We start from the raw sequence: 14579 nt of genomic DNA on the forward strand, positions 1-14579 counted from the left end.
ACTGGTACCTAAGGGTTCCAGAATCACAGGAACATCCGCTGACAACATAGCTCGTTTCAATATGTCGTTCACTTGATGATGTCGAGATATACGCCCTGCACTTCTCCTGCAACTCAAACCATGTGTACCTTTCTCATCAACTATACTACCGCAAACACAAGTATGAGAAACACAAATAGATGAACCCATCCTAAGTCCTACTGCTATTTATATTTATTTTTCATTTTTTAGTTTCGTATGCTATAAAAGCGTGTTTTTTAAACTTTTCAAACTATATTTATTTTATCTAAACTTTGGGATCAATCAGCCGTATATTGTTCAGAAAAATGACCATCGACATTTTCCGATGAAGAAGCCTGAGAATCAGCTACTAAACCCAAGGAAGGCAGCAGGCCAAGGAGGTTTCGTACACCGCCATCTTCCCGCGAATAGATCAAGCAATTATGTGGGTAATTCTGTCAAATACGATCCCGATATGAAATGAAAAGGAGAGTTATATACATACAGGTGAAGCTAATATAAAACGTGTAACAAACAGCAAATTGAATGATTTGCTTAATTCCTCAAAATGCAACCACTCAGAATGTCACGTTTCTATTCTCGACAGATACTTCCGTAGAGTGAACGATCATCGATGACAAATGTAGAAAAGTAGCTTCCACAATTTGCCTGCCTCACGCTCAAGAAACGAGACTTTAACTCATCCTCATGGTTGCGACAACTCTACATTTGAGTAGAGAGTATGCGAAGATCTACTACAGAAATGATCCTGTGAAGTATGACCTTAAAGTGTTCATAATTTCCAGTGAATTTAAATGGTTCACCTCGGTTTACCTTAGTTTGATGGAAGTGCTGCCATCTTTCGATTCAGAATAATAACACAGGTAGTCGACTGACGTCATCTGTGTTACGTCTCATCAAATGATTCATCACATTTTTAATTTTAATATTTCTATACCTGTTTCGAAAAAAACTTGGGTTCCGAAATTTTCTTTCAGAAGCTTTGCTGGGAAAATCTAAGCTCGTGGACTCATAGAATATCTTCAGGCTTTGGGAGGCACACTATGAACTTTTGAGTGTAGTTCATGAGAGTATGTATATTTTTCAAAATAGGTATATAAGAAATATTAGTTAGGTTGACATACTCCAAAGAACCATTTACATTGAGACCTATACATAGTCTGGGTCACAATACCTTTTTCTGGAACTTCTGTTCAAGGGCACCGAAAATTATGATCCAGGGCTCATTCGATTCGAAATGACACCTAGCAACTTTTTGAACAATTTCAAAACGGGTTCGAAAAAATTGCCACAGTTATAAACAATTTAGTAAAAAAAAGGGGGTTTGGTTTTACTACAAATATTTTAGGAAATATTGAAGATATCCGAAATTTTAAAAAAGATCCTCAAAGAGGATCTGGCACGCGCTGACCGATACGAACCTTCGAACAATAAAAATTATTTTAACCCATTAAATATCATTATTAAGAAAAAAAATTCACATACCTTCTAGACACTTGAATGACCAAAAATCCATGGAAAAAATTTTTTTTAGTGATCGTTTTATTTGATATACTTTAGTTAATTAACCAATTTTTACAAGTTTTAAATTTACTTAAAAACCCTGATAGTTTTTAAACTAAAAACCTCAATATTTTACACTTCTTGTAACTTTTCTTGAAAGCCTTCAAGAAAGATTCCCGTTGGAAAAATAAAAAAAATTCAATTTGTTATTATTAATCAAGGAAGTTAAAAAATGCAAAATTCAATGGGAGCAATGAAAACAATTTTTTTTTCAATATTCAAATTTATTCGTATTCTTATTATTCAAAGTTACATAAAAATGATTTTTCATAATTATTAGCTCTATTTGAAAATAATTTATAAACAAATGTATTGTTTATAAGATATCTAAATGTTATTGGGGGATTTCTATCAGTGATGAATATTATAATTTATAAAAACAAAATCGTTTCTTAAAAAAAATGTATTGATTGAAAACGCATTTGTTGATTAACAATTTTTTTGCTACGAAATATGAATATTGAGGAACGATTTTTTTTTAATCATAATTTCTATTTCTCTTTGATATTCTGAAAAGAACTATTTTTTAATTTGTATTTTCTTAATTTGTTTTGAACAAAGTAATGTTGAGGATATTTTTTTTTACCAAACAAAACAAAAACAACGCCAAACGCAAAAATAGCAAAATATCGAAGAAAAAAGTGAAAAATAAAAAATGGTTTACACAAAAAGTGTCACATGGTTGTTTTGTCTTTTTTTGTAGTTTAAAAAAAATATATCGTAAAAATTAATTTGTTTGAAACAAATTGTTCATTAAAGAAAATATAAATAAAAAAAATTAGAATATTGAAGAGAAATAGAAATTATGTCCAAAACATAATCGTTCCTTAATATTCAAATTCAGTAGCAAATAAAATTGTTATTCAACAAATGCGTGTTTAAGCAATATACTTTTTTTTAAGAAACAATTTTGTTTTTTAATATAATATTCTTCACTGATAAAAATTTCAAATATCTTATAAACAATACATTTAAATATTATGAAAAACCACTTTTATGTACCTTAAATAATGAGAATACGAATAAATTTGAATATTGAAAAAAAAAGTTTTTCATTGCTTCAATTTTTTTCACTTTTAAACGTCTTTGATTATTGATAACAAAGTGGAAAACCAAAATTTTTTTATTTTTCCAACAGTAATCTTTTTTAAAGGGTTTTGTAGGCTACAAGTAGTGAACAGAATTTGATGTTTTCAGTTTAAAAATTATTAGGGTTTCTATGTAAATTTAAAACTTGTAAAAATTAGTCGATTAACTAAAGTATATCTATCTAATACAGCAAATTGCATAATTTTGTTTGATTTCTCAAAATGCAACCACTCAGAATGTCTCGTTTCTATTCTCAACGGATAATTCCGAAGAGTGAACGACCATCGATGGCTAATGAAGAAAAGTAGCTTCTGCAATTTGTCTGCATCACGCTCAAGAAGCGAGACTTCAACTCATCCTCATGGTTGCGACAACTCTACATTTCAGTAGAGAGTATGCGAAGATCTACTACAGAAATGATCCTGTGAAGTATGATCTTAAGAATCTCAAGTTTTCCAGAGTATTCAAATGTTTCACCTAAGTTTATTCGAGATTAATGAAAGTGCTGCCTTCTTTTTATTCAGAATGATAATAAAAGTGTTCGGCTGACGTCATCAATACTACATGACTGTTATCAAACGATTTATCACACATGATATGTTGTCATTTGAAAATGTTAAGGGAAGAGCTAGGGGCATACGGGGAGCTACGTGAACAAATGTCGCGTGGATGAAAAATGTGTCCCCCTGAGAGATTTCTAATATTTCTGTCCTACTGCAGAAAATACTCAGGATCGGAAATTTTTGTTCAGAAGCTCTGCATAAAATATATTTTCCTCTGTTATCATTCTCTGCTTCAATCGACTCAAGTTTCAAACAAAACTTACGATGGGTACTTCACTAGTGACAATGAATTTTTTCTATATGCATGAAAAAAACCTGAGAAAATTGACAAAGTTGAAAAATAAAGTAATTATTTTGAATTCATCTCTAAACTATAGCCATCTCAGAAGCAAAGTAACCCAGAAAAAGATAGATGTGTAATCAAAGCACGATCACCTATTGGGTGAAATAAACAAGCCTTCCTATGCTGGCCAATCAGATTTAACTGCAATCGGCTGTGTCGGAGTGGTCAGTTACGTTTTAACGCTTGTGGTGTCTACATATACGGTATTTTAAAGTTAAAAATTTTTAAAATGTCAAATTCTGATACGGCGAAGCGTTTCATTTGAAACAATTATGATTGAGAATGAGAATTTTTGACAGCGGTTACCTGAAAAATATATTTATTGTTGATTACTTATGGAACAGGACAGCTGTGTCGATTTCTAAATTATTTTCGATTCGGGAACTGAAAACAATATGTGATCATACGTGTCATTACCAATTAACTGATCTTTTGATATTCAAACTCAATGTTGAATTAGGCCGTTCCTTGTCAAGAGTTACTTTCGTCGGATTAAGATGAAAATCCCTAACATTTAAGAATTCCATAATCTGACTAGACCATGGCTGAAGCCTTCAAAAATGGTGAAAAGTGAACAAAAGTACCTAATAGTAGGATGAAACCCATTTGAAAAGGAGGTGGATGTGATAAAAATGAAAGGAAAAATAAATTACGGGCGATATGAGTTCGGGTAGTGGGAGGGGGTGAGTTTTCAGGGGTAAAAAATGGTTTATCTCGATTTTCGGCAAAACTACAAGTCCTACAGAAAAAAGTTAAAAGGCAAAGTTGTAGGTAATAAAAAGAAAAAGATCTACTACTTTTTTACACACAACCTCAAAATTTATATGAAAAATTCAAAAAACCGCGTTTATGCTTTTTAATTTTTATCTTTTTCATAAAAAAATATTCTACGAAATTTGGTGAAAACTTACCTTTTTATGTCCCAAATACACTGTAATTTATTCCTTTTAAAATATTAATTTTTTTCACCTTATTTTGACTTAATATCAAAAAAGCAACCTAATTTCCAATCGAAAACACTCGCGTCAAAATATCAGCTTTTTTCAAAAAGTCGGTGTGCTTTTTGTTCTTTGAAATCTCCACTTTCTGATAGTGTAAAAAAATACATTACTACAGTAAATGTTCTCAGATAATGCAAAAAATCGAAGAGAAGTCTAATTCGAATTTGTTTTTTTATCATTAAGTACAATTTCATCAAAAAATGTGATTGCTGCAATTTTATTCAGTTATGAGGTATTGTAATTTTATGATTTTGAATATTCGCAATAAAAAAGACAGATACGTATTTGAAAAAAAGGAAGGGTGTCCATGTTGACATGAAGCGTTTAATCCAACGTTTGCAATTTTTTTTTGACTATTGCACTATTCCCAAGGATAGTTACCTTTTCCCCATCTATAACTGTTGCGGTTTAGAATATACCTAGCAATGTTACCATATAATGAAATTATGTTTTCTCTATATACGAGGCAATTCTCAGAATATCTGACCCTTCCATCACTTTCATTGTTAAGCAAGATATTTAACATGTTCAGTACACTCATATTCCTAATATTTCACAAATTTACAGAAGCATTGACTGGGGATTTTCAGTGAAACGAAGCTTCAAAAAACAAATTTACAACGGTAATGTTTTTCCGAACAAAAATTATATTTTTATCCTATGATTGAAATAAATAATTATTTGAAATGGTTGAAAATGTAAGAAATATTAAATATATTAATATTTGTTTATTTTTTACAAACCACTCGGAATGTCACCAAACAATCATTGCTAAATGGTTATAAGTACATTTCGAATATCTACAATGAGCTTTCCTTTTCCATTTATGATATTCTCTGTATGACTCGAAAATTGCCAAATTATTTGTAAATTTTCTTTGACTATTGCACTGTTCCCAAGGATAGCTACCTTTTTCCCCATCTATACCTGTTGCGGTTTAGAGGCAATTCTTAGAATATCTGACCCTTCCATCACTTTCATTGTTCAGCAAGATATTAGGTATTTAACATGTTCAGTACACTCATATTCCTAATAGTTCACAAATTTTCAGAAGCAGAAGCAGAATTTTCAGTTAAACGAAGCTTCATAAAATGTAATAATGATATTACTATCCTGTGATTGAAATAAAATAAGTATTTGTACTATACGTGTTTCGAAAAAACTTGGGATACAAAATTTTCGTTCGGAAGCTTTGCTGAGAAAATCTTTAAGTTCGTGGGCAAGTAGGTGAATTATTCCATATCAATTATTACAAAATATAGTACCTATATGAGTTATAGATCTCCTTCGGAGAAAAATAACGGTTGAAATACTGAGTAATTTGATTTACAAAATGTAAAAAACAGAACGAATTGAATAATTGTGTTTATTTTCTTAAAATGCAACCACTCAGAATGTCCCGTTTCTATTCTCAACGGATAATTCCGAAGAGTGAACGATCATCGATGACTAATGTAGAAAAGTAGTTTCCACAATATGTCTGCCTCACGCTCAAGAAACGAGACTTCAACTCATCCTCATGGTTGCGACAACTCTACAATTAGGTAGAGAGTATGCGAAGATCTACTACAGAAATGATCCTGTGAAGTATGATCTTAAAGTATCCATATTTTCCAGTGAATTCAAATGGTTCACCTCGGTTTACCTTAGTTTGATGGAAGTGCTGCCATCTTTCGATTCAGAATAATAACACAGGTAGTCGACTGACGTCATCGGTGTTACGTCTTATCAAATGATTCATCACATTTTTCTTTATTGGAGCCTCTGGAGACACCCTACATTTTGTTTTATAAGAGAGAGGACATTGTTAGATCAAGATCTTCAGATGATGTGGTGCTGCAGGTTTTTCCGGGTTTTCCTGCAGCTGAAAAAGCAAATGCGCCACAGGAATCAATGAAGTCGCCCCGGAGCGCCAATTAATTTTTATTGTTGTTTTTATTTTATTTTTATCGTTGTTTTAATAACATCCATAATTATAGTAAAAATAGATAATTATTTTACAGTAAAAATATATTACAACATTACTTTATATACCTGTTTAGAAAAAACCTTTCGTTCGAAAGCTTTGCTGGGAAAATCTAAGCTCGTGGACTCATATAATATCTTCAGGCTTTGTGAGGCACACTATGAACTTTTGAGTGTAGTTCATGAGAGTCTGTATATTTTTCAAAATAGGTATATAAGAAATATTAGTTAGGTTGACATACTCCAAAGAACCATTTACATTGAGACCTATACATAGTCTGGGTCACAATACCTTTTTTTGGAACTTCTGTTCAAGAGCACCGAAAATTATGATCCAAGGCTCATTCGATTCGAAATGACCATCTAGCAACTTTTTGAACAATTTCAAGATGGGTTCGAAAAAATTGACAAAGTTATAAACAATTTAGTAAAAAAAGGGGGGTTGGGTTTCTTTGCAAATATTTCGAGAAATATTGAAGATATCCGAAATTTGAAAAAAGATCCTCAAAGAGGATCTGGCACGCGCTGACCGATACGGACCTTCGAACAATAAAAATTATTTTAACCCATTAAATATCATTATAAAAAAAAATCGCATACCTTCTAGACACTTGAATGACCGAAAATCCATGAAAAAAAATTTATTTTAGTGATCGTTTTATTTGATATACTTTAGTTAATTAACCAATTTTTACAAGTTTCAAATTTACATAAAAACCCTGATAGTTTTTAAACTAAAAACCTCAAATTTTTTTCACTTCTTGTAACTTTTCTTGAAAGCCTTCAAGAAAGATTCCCGTTGGAAAAATGAAAAAAATTCAATATGTTGTTATTAATCAAGGAAGTTAAAAAAATTAAAATTCAATGGAAGCAATGAAAACAATTTTTTTTCAATATTCAAATTTATTCGTATTCTTATTATTTAAAGTTACATAAAAATGATTTTTAAGTCCTACAGAAAAAAGTTAAAAGGTAAAGTTGTAGGTAATAAAAAGATCTACTACTTTTTTACACACAACCTCAAAATTTATATGATAAATTCAAAAAACCACGTTTATGCTTTTTAATTTTTATCTAAAAAAAATATTCTACGAAATTCGGTGAAAACTTACGTTTTTATGTCCCAAATACACTGTAATTTATTTCTTTTGAAATATTTTTTTTTCACCTTATTTTGACTTAATATCAAAAAAGCACCCTAATTTCCAAGCGAAAATACTCGCGTCAAAATTTCAGCTTTTTTCAAAAAGTCGGTGTGCTTTTTGTTATTTGAAATCTCTACTTTCTGATAGTGTAAAAAAATACATTACTATAGGAAATGTTCTCAGAAAATGCAAAAAATCGAAGAAAAATCTAATTCGAATTTGTTTTTTTAATCATTATGTACAATTTTATCAAAAAATGAGATTGCTGCAATTTTATTCAGTTAAGAAGTATTGTAATTTTATGATTTTGAATATTTGCAATAAAAAAGACAGGTACGTATTTGAAAAAAAGGAAGGGTGTCCATGTTGACACGAAGCGTTTAATCCAACGTTCATTGCTAAATGGTTATAAGTACATTTGTTAATTTTTTTTGACTATTGCACGGTTCCCAAGGATAGTTACCTTTTTCCCCATCTATACCTATTGCGGTTTAGAATATACCTAGCATTGATACCATATAATGAAATTATGTTTTCTCTATATACGAGGCAATTCTCAGAATATCTGACCCTTCCATCACTTTCATTGTTGAACAAGATATTATTTAAAATGTTCAGTACACTCATATTCCTGATAGTTCACAAATTTTCAGAAGCATTGACTCGGGATTTTCAGTGAACCGAAGCTTCAAAAAACAAATTTACTATGGTAATGTTTTTCCGAACAAAAATTATATTTCTATCCTGTGATTAAAATAAGAAATTATTTGAAATGGCTAAGATAGATATACATATACCTACCACTGTATTGTAATTTTATGGTTTTCAATGTTTGTAATAAAAGAGACAGGTACGTATTTGAGAAAAAAATAAGGGTTGACACGAAACGTTTAATCAAACATTCATTGCTAAATTGTACATTTCGAATACAATTAAATTTTCCTTTTCCATTCTGTATGACTCGAGAATGGCGAAAATATCTGTAAATTTTCTTTGACTATTCACTGTTCCCAAGGATAGTTACCTTTTCCCCATCTATACCTGATGCGGTTTAGAATATACCTAGCAATGTTACCATATAATGAAATTATGTTTTCTCTATACCTATACGAGGCAATTCTCAGAATATCTGACCCATACATCACTTTCATTGTTTTATTTAACATGTTCAGTACACTCATATTTCTAATAGTTCACAAATTTTCAGAAGCATTGACTCGGGATTTTCAGTTAAACGAAGCTTCATAAAACAAATTTATAGCAATACCTAATGTTTTTCAGAACAAAAATGATATTTCTATCCTGTGATTGAAATAAAAAGTATTTGAAATGGCTAAAAACGTAAGAAATTTGTTTCTATTCTCTACTATACGTGTTTCTAAAAAACTTTGGATCCGAAATTTTCGTTCGGTAGCTTTGCTGAGAACATCTTTCAGCTCGTGGACAAACAAGTATGTAAATTATTTCGTATTAAATATTATATAGTAACTATGTGAATTATAGATCTCCTTCGAAAAAAAATATTGTCCACGAGCTGAAAGATGTTCTCAGGTTTCAATACTCAGAATAATTTGATTTACATAATGTAAAAAACAGAACCAATTGAACAATTTTGTTTATTTTCTTAAATGCAACCACTCAGAATGTCTCGTTTCTATTCTCAACGGATAATTCCGAAGAGTGAATGATCATCGATGACTTAAGTAGAAAAGTAGTTTCCACAATTTGTCTGCCTCACGCTCAAGAAACGAGACTTCAACTCATCCTCATGGTTGCGACAACTCTACATTTGAGTAGAGAGTATGCGAAGATCTACTACAGAAATGATCCTGTGAAGTATGATCTTGACGTTTCTATATTTTACCAGAGTATTTAAATTGTTCACCTGAGTTCGTCTTAGTTCAATGGATGTGCTGCCATCTTTTGATTCAGAATAATAATACATGGTCCATATGGACTCATAGAATATCTTCAGGCTTTGGGAGGCACACTATGAACTTTTGAGTTTCGTTCATGAGAGTCTGTATACTTTTCCAAAATAGGTATATAAGAAATATTAGTTACGTTACAAAAAGCATTTAAAATTGGGACCTATACATAGTCTGGGTCACAATACCTTTTTTAAAACTTCTGTTCAAGGGCACCGAAAATTTTTGAAAAATTTCAAGAGGGGCTCGAAAAAATTGCCGTAGTTATAAACAATTTAGTAAAAAAGGGGAGTTTGGTTTTTTGTAAATATTTCGGGAAATATTGAAGATATCCGAAAATTGAAAAAAGATCCTCAAAGATTAGGAAATTTATTGAAAAAAGTCCCACCCCCGGAACTCTATCGCCAATATCGAAAATAGCGCTAAATGCGGGCGATGTGACCGATACGGACCTTCGAACAATAAAAATTATTTTAACCAATTAAATATCATTATTGAGAAAAAAATTCACATACCTTCTAGACACTTGAATGAACGAAAATCCATGGAACTTTTTTTTTATTTACAGAACCCTGATAATTTTCAAACTGAAAACATCAATTTTTTTTTACTTCTTGGAACTATAATGAACGAAAATCCATGGAACTTTTTTTTTATTTACAGAACCCTGATAATTTTCAAACTGAAAACATCAAATTTTTTTTACTTCTTGGAACTATTCTTGAAAGCCTTCAAGGATGATTTCCGTTGGAAAAATCAAAAAAAAATAATTTGTTATTATTAATCAAAGAAGTTAAGAAATGAAAAATTCAATGAAAGCAATGAAAACAAATTTTTTTCAATATTCAAATTTATTCGTATTCTTATTATTTAAAGTTATATAAAAATTATTTTTCATAATTTTTAGCTCTATTTGTTTAAATATAATTCATTAACAAATGTATTGTTTATAAGATATCTGATTTTTTTGGGGGGATTTTTATCAGTGATGAATATTATAATTTTCAAAAACAAAATCGTTTCTTAAAAAAAATATTGCTTAAAAACGCATTTATTGATAAACAATTTTTTTGCTACTAGGAACGATTTTTTTTAAATCATAATTTCTATTTCTCTTTGATATTCTGAAAAAAACTATTTTTTAATTTATATTTTCTTCATTTATTCTTTATTTGTTTTGAACAAAGTGATTTTAACGATATATTTTTTTAAATACTACCAAACAAAACAAAAACAACGCCAAACGCAGAAATAGCAAAATATTAAAAAAATCTTGTGAAAAATAAAGATAAATTTTTTTACACAAAAAGTGACACATGATTGTTTTTTTTTTGTAGTATTCAAAATGATATATCATAAAAATTTATTTGCTCAAAACAAATTGTTCAAACAAGACTCAACCTCTAACGGAAGCAAGAAACTCTTTGGAAGGTTCGAGATAGATGAACATTTCAACCTAGCAGACCACTATTATAATATTCATGCAGTCATTGTTCACTGTGGTTCTGGCGTTGAATTTGGTCATTATTACGCCTTGGTCAAAGAAGAAACGGACTGGTTTAAGTTTGACGATAGTCGTGTCACGAAGTGTTCTGGTGATGCATTGAATTTATTGGAGCCTCTGGAGACACCAATTTTGTTTTATAAGAGAGAGGAGGACATTGTTAGATCAAGATCTTCAGATGATGTGGTGCTGCAGGTTTTCGGGTATTCCTGCAGCTGAAAAAGCAAATGCGCCACTGGAATCAATGAAGTCGCCCTGGAGCGCCAATTAATTTTTATTGTTGTTTTTATTTTATTTTTATCGTTGTTTTAATAAAATTTTCACAAATAATATAACAATAGGTAAGGTAAACGAAATATTGGAAAGAAAAAATGAAGTAGTTATACACAAATAAGAATAATTGTTCAATAAATAAATAAAGAAAATATAAATAAATAAAAAATTTAGAATATCGAAGAGAAATAGAAATTATGTCCAAAACATAATCGTTCCTTAATATTAAAATTCAGTATCAAAAAAAGTGTTAACCAACAAATGCGTTTTTAAGCAATATTTTTTTTAAGAAACAATTTTGTTTTTATAATATTCATCACTGATAAAAATCCCTGCAAAAAAATTTCAAATATCTTATAAACAATACATTTGTTTATTTGAACAAATAGAGCTAAATATTATGAAAAACCACTTTTATATAACTTCAAATAATAAGAATACGAATAAATTTGAATACTGAAAAAAAAAGTTTTTCATTGCTTCAGTTTTTTTCACTTTTTAACGTCTTTGATTATTAATAACAAAGGTGGAAAACCAAATTTTATTTTCCAACAGTAACCTTTTCTGAAGGCTTTTGAAGGCTCCAAGAAGTGAACAGAATTTGATGTTTTTAGTTTAAAAATTATCAGGGTTTTTATGTAAATTTGAAATTTTTAAAAATCAGTCAATTAACTAAAGTATATCTAATAAAACAATCACGGGAAAAAAAATTTCCATGGATTTTCGTTTATTCAAATGTCTAGAAGGTATGTGATTTTCTTTCTTAATAATGATATTTAATGGGTTAAAATAATTTTAATTTTTTTATTTTTCAAAGGTGCGTACTAGACGCGCATCACCCGCTTTTAGTGGTATTTTCGCATTTGAATTAAAATTATAAATATTGATGATAGAGATCCGGAAGGCAAGACTTTTTTTAGGAAATTTCCCCTTCTTTGAGGATCTTTCTTCAAATTTCGGATATCCTTAATGTTTTCAGAGATATTTGCAAAAAACCAAACCCTTCTTTTTTTACTAAATTGTTTATAACTTTTGCAATTTTTTTTAGCAAATTTCCCCTTCTTTAAGGATCTTTCTTCAAATTTCAGATATCCTTAATGTTTTCCGAGATATTTGCAAAAAACCAAACCCTCCTTTTTTTACTAAATTGTTTATAACTTTTGCAATTTTTTCGAGACCCTCTTGAAATTTTTCAGAAAGTTGCTGAAGGTAATTCCGAATCGAATGAGCCCTGGATCATAATTTTCGGTGCCCAAAAAAAGGATCTTGTGACCCAGATCATACAAGATTTGCAAGGTATTTAATTATTCCATATTAAATATTACAAAATCATAGAATATCGAGTTATAGATTTCTTTTGAAGAAACATAACGCTTCCAATATTCTGTGAGTAATTAATTTGATTTATAAAATGTTGAAAACAGTAAATTGAATAATTTTGTTTGATTTCTCAAAATGCAACCACTCAGAATGTCTCGTTTCTATTCTCAACGGATAATTCCGAAGAGTGAACGATCATCGATGACTAATGTAGAAAAGTAGCTTCTACAATTTGTCTGCCTCACGCTCAAGAAACGAGACTTCAACTCATCCTCATGGTTGCGACAACTCTACATTTGAGTAGAGAGTATGCGAAGATCTACTACAGAAATGATCCTGTGAAGTATGATCTTAAAACTTCCACATTTTCCAGAGAATTTGAATGGTTCACCTGGGTTTATCTCAGTTTGATGGAAGTGCTGCCATCTTTACATTCAGAATAATAATACAGGTAGTCAACTGCCGCCATCAGTGTTATGTGTTATCAATTGATTCATCACACACGGTTGTAGAAAAGTAATTAGAACTAAGTGAAATTTCAATTTATATTATACTTAATTTCTACCTTCAATTATTTACAGCTTGTCAAATGCAGGAAGAGCTTTCTGAATTCCGTTATGGCCCCGCCCACTAGATCTGCGTTCGTTAGAAGACAGCGAGAGTGAGAGAAATAGATTTTTCAAGTCTCTTCCTAAAATTCGCAAGTTGTATTTCTTCATACAAATATTTTGGCAAATGGAGACAACAGCTTGCTACCCACTTTAGTTGCAACATTATATCCGCTCTACTTGCAACATCATTTTGACTACCAAAAAAAATAATGTATATCCGCGAAACGCAAGTTTATTATTATATCTTTTTGGTTTAGTATTAGATCTTCAATCAAGCTAATCAATACTCACTTAATATTAAATTATATGAGGGCACAAGAAACATTTTACTCTGAATTATTGTTGACAATTGACAAGGGAATTCCTACCTAAGAAATAAAAATCAATAAAAAATGTAATTAATACAGTGGCATGCAAAATTCCCTCTCAAAAAATCTGATTTTACAAGTTTGCGTAAGCTGTGGAGAAATATTTTATATTAGAAAAAAAATTAAGCATTTGACTTGGGTGTTGAATACAATATTGTGCAAAAAGTAAAAATAATTTATGGGCATATTTAAAATCCACTTTTGTTGAAATTCTCAACCACAATTTGTTCAGTACACTTGTTTCATAAAAAGATACTTCGACCTTCATAACAGTATTTCGAGAATTGTGTAGCGAATTTGTTCCCTGTATGTAAGGTTCGCCATTTTCCAAAAATTCACATATCGTACCACTTCAAAAATAATATAAGGCCAATACTGGTTCTACTAATTATACTTTTGTATTCAAAAGAAATATTGTGCTTGCTTCTGGGTGTTTCTCTAAGGAAGTAGTTTCAGTAACTGGATATTGGATAAATTGAAGCTGTCAAATTTTGATTTTCTGTCAAGAAATTTGAAAAATAAAGGTTTACAAATATAGTGGCGTATTGTAACCAATCAGAAAACGTTTTCATCTGATGTAAAATTAAATGATTAAACCACAAAATGATAATCAATTGAACTTTGATTTAAATGGAGAAGAGTTTTATTGGCATTTGAGCAGAAATAGGGAGTAGCCCATTTCATGATGAGATATGATAAAGAAAATGAACATTATCTACAGTGTCTGAATTAAACCTCACTGCTATTTTTGGTATTACTATTTCATACTATTTTATCTGGGAGACAATGCTAATTTTTTACATCAGCTTTTTTCCAAAATTTTGATTCTCAATGTATGCTTCAAGTTTCAAAAATCATAACGAAAAGAATTCAAAGAATTTGAAT

General features: G+C 30.2%; 5 non-coding genes across 5 annotated transcripts; all 5 read right to left on the reverse strand.

Moving 5' to 3' along the window:
• Window positions 1–573: 573 nt before the first annotated feature.
• LOC141485832 (small nucleolar RNA U3) lies at window positions 574–786 on the reverse strand. Its single transcript, XR_012467493.1, has one exon. It is a non-coding gene; the product is annotated as a small nucleolar RNA U3 (small nucleolar RNA).
• Window positions 787–2899: 2113 nt separating this feature from the next.
• On the reverse strand, window positions 2900–3112 carry LOC141485830 (small nucleolar RNA U3). The gene has a single exon (XR_012467491.1). It is a non-coding gene; the product is annotated as a small nucleolar RNA U3 (small nucleolar RNA).
• Window positions 3113–5964: 2852 nt separating this feature from the next.
• On the reverse strand, window positions 5965–6177 carry LOC111512206 (small nucleolar RNA U3). The gene has a single exon (XR_002723037.2). It is a non-coding gene; the product is annotated as a small nucleolar RNA U3 (small nucleolar RNA).
• Window positions 6178–9323: 3146 nt separating this feature from the next.
• LOC111512207 (small nucleolar RNA U3) lies at window positions 9324–9536 on the reverse strand. The gene has a single exon (XR_002723038.2). It is a non-coding gene; the product is annotated as a small nucleolar RNA U3 (small nucleolar RNA).
• A 3319-nt stretch (window positions 9537–12855) lies between these two features.
• LOC111512209 (small nucleolar RNA U3) lies at window positions 12856–13068 on the reverse strand. Its single transcript, XR_002723040.2, has one exon. It is a non-coding gene; the product is annotated as a small nucleolar RNA U3 (small nucleolar RNA).
• Window positions 13069–14579: the final 1511 nt, after the last annotated feature.

This window comes from Leptinotarsa decemlineata, unplaced genomic scaffold (assembly GCF_025532065.1).
Source record: "Leptinotarsa decemlineata unplaced genomic scaffold, Ldec_3_MD MMD2_tig00026336_RagTag_RagTag, whole genome shotgun sequence".
NCBI classification, from domain to species: domain Eukaryota; kingdom Metazoa; phylum Arthropoda; class Insecta; order Coleoptera; family Chrysomelidae; genus Leptinotarsa; species Leptinotarsa decemlineata.